The 2,911-nt window shown below is 42.9% G+C and overlaps 1 non-coding gene across 1 annotated transcript; it reads left to right on the top strand.

Moving 5' to 3' along the window:
• The first annotated feature begins 486 nt into the window (after window positions 1-486).
• LOC118487850 lies at window positions 487-592 on the top strand. Its single transcript, XR_004882793.1, has one exon. It is a non-coding gene; the product is annotated as a small nucleolar RNA R71 (small nucleolar RNA).
• The last annotated feature ends 2,319 nt before the right edge of the window (window positions 593-2,911 follow it).

The following is a 2,911-nucleotide window of genomic DNA, read 5'->3' as shown; positions in this document are numbered from 1 at the left end:
TGAAATCCTTGGTTTCCTTGGAAATTCGGGTTAGCTTGATTTGAAGGGTTTCCATAGCGAAAATTTGGGTGGTTCCTCAATCCGGGGTGGTAGGTATTAGAGTTCATGTTGTTGTAGTTCCTACCACCTCCTCCTTGACCTTGACCTTGAACCGCATGGACTTCCTCGTATTGCCCTTCCAACATCCCTTGGCAATTTTCAGCCGCGTGACCTATTTCATTACACAAAGCACACACATCATAAATTTGGTTAGTAGTTTGAACATTACCTTCATCTATGGCATGCACTTGTGGTCGGTTAGTTGTCGGTCGGGCTCTCCTCGAAGCTTGGGCTTTCCTTTTTGATGTAGTTGCCATACTCTCCAAAAACTCCCAATCTTCATTCTCATAATTCGTTCCAAATGTCCCTCCGGTGATAGACATTAAATCCCGTGCATCTTCGGCGCTTAACCCCTCATGAAAAGCGTTCATTAACTCCCATAACTCAATCCCATGATGAGGGCAGTTTTTAATCATCATGTTAAAACGCTCGAACGCCTCATGGAACATCTCACCGTGTTGTTGTTGAAAGCTTCTCAACCCCTTCCGCGCATCATTAGTCTTTTGGGCGGTGTAGAATTCATCCAAAAAGGTTTGTTGCATCTCCCCCCATGTATAAATTGATGCTGAAGGTAATGTATAGAACCATTTCTTAGCTTTCTCCTCCAACGAAAACTGAAATAAGACTAACTTAACTTCATCGGCCGAAAAACCTTGACTCCCAAAAGTGTTGCAAATTGAGTCATAGGCCTCTAGATGAAAGTACGGCTCCTCCGTTGCTAACCCTTTATACTTCGGTAAACTTTGCAACGAGTTCGTTCTTACTTCAAAAGTTCTCCCTTGGTTGTTGTGAGGGATAACCACCGGTGAGGGGTTTTGAGTAATGATTGGCCTGAAATGTGCCTCTATTCCCCTTGCTTGTTCTCTAAGATGTCTTCGTGGCACACCATACCTACCTCTCGGAATAATCGGCCCATTCGGTCTTGGTACTTGCCCTTGTGGTGCGATCGGTTGTTGAAACTGTTGTGGTCGCATCGGTGGGCGCTGAGGCGGTCTTTGAAATGGTTGTTGGTGTACATGTTGTGGCCGGACCTGTTGCAATGGAATCGGTTGTGGCATTGGTGGCCCTTGTGGTCTTGGCCGAATGTGTTGTGGTATAAGTTGTTGATGTTGAATTCCACCAACACTCGCCATCCCTTGAGATTGACTCTGAACATACCCAAAATCCCCTTGATCACCATAATCTCCATAACCATACCCATCATCTTCATACCCCTCAAAATCTTCAAATCCTTCATCATACCCATCTCCTTGAATTCCCGATGATTGCCCAAATGGAATAGTCGAGTATTGGAAACCCGATTGATTTGGTGGTCGATACGGTGTAGCATGGACAATAGACGAAATTGGTGCCATAGTATGGCCCGAATATGATGGACCCGCACCCGGGAAAAAATGGGATAATGGTGGTATAGTAGTGGAAGGGTTAAAGGTGACGGTTGGTTCTTCTTGGGTAGTAATGGGTTGTGTGGTGTTGGTTGGTGTAACCTGTTGAGGTATGGTGGGTTCGGTAGTATTTGGTGGAATGGTAGTGTTAGGTGAAGGTTGAGTGGATGTTGGTATGAATGATGAGGTAAATTCACCCGTAGTGGGTGGTGGTGGTGGTGGATCCATGTATCGAATTGGTGTAACTGGTGTTGTTGGTGAACTATTGATTGTATTTTCCCTTAGCAAAATTCTGTTTGCTCGCAAAGTTCGCTCAATTTCCGGATCAAACGCCAATGGTGATAGCTTGTGAGAGCTCCTAGTACGCATGCACCTCAAGTACCTGCACACTAAACACAACCAGCGTAAACCCGAAAATAACAAACAAAACTATGAAATTAACACACGTTGCGCACTACTCCCCGGCAACGGCGCCAAAATTTGACGTGATGTCGTGGGTCACGCAAATTTAATCCCTAAACAACTGTAGTTAGTGGTAGTAGGGTATCGAACTCAGGGAGTATGTGGAAAATGTGTTGACTGTATAGCTTTGTATTTAAACTAAAATTAAACTAACTTGCAGAAAATTAAAATTCAAGATTATGGGTTGTTGTTTTAGAAAACTAAATTAAGAACTAATTCAAATCAAAATAAGTTGTAAACAATTAGGAGAGAACAGTGATCACCCTAGGTTTCAGTTTCTTCGAACAGTTGTGTGCAATTTCACTAGAAAGAGTTACATAGACATAACTCGTGTATGTGTGATTGAAGTGATAAAAGGGAACAAAGTACTCGGATTAGATAATGCGAGGTTGTTTCCCGATGACCTATTAACCAATAACCAACCCTAACCCTTCCCGTGATATCTCGGTTGCCAACGGCACCAAGAACGTACGATCAAGACTAGAAATTGTGATAAAGATTAACGCACTACAAACAATCAAACATACACCATGACATTCAAGCAACGCAAAATATCATTCTAGAAATGCAGAAATTAACACACAAAAGTCTTAGAAACATTCACCTAGGATGATCACCGAAGAGTTTAGCCGGACATGGCTCGGTGAATCATCATCAACATTAATCTAGTGTTCATACGAATTAAAAACACAAACCGAATGTTTAGAATCGTTCACAAACCAAGCAAGTATCCCAAATTCGCTCCCAAAGTCTCCAAGAACCGTCAATGATGAGATTCCTCCCAAAAGTCACACCCAAACCGATTATAATATGGCAGTTACAAATTCACGTTCAGGCTCCACCGTAATTTACGGTCATACCGTAAATTACGGTTCACTTGAAAATGTTACGGTACAAAAAGACTGCTTTACGGTGGAGACTTGTGCCCTTTCTTCTCAATATGGCGGCCCACTCACCAACTGCCA

The sequence above is a fragment of the Helianthus annuus genome, chromosome 15, assembly GCF_002127325.2.
Source record: "Helianthus annuus cultivar XRQ/B chromosome 15, HanXRQr2.0-SUNRISE, whole genome shotgun sequence".
Classification (NCBI taxonomy): domain Eukaryota; kingdom Viridiplantae; phylum Streptophyta; class Magnoliopsida; order Asterales; family Asteraceae; genus Helianthus; species Helianthus annuus.
This window is presented reverse-complemented; position numbering and strand designations above follow the sequence as displayed.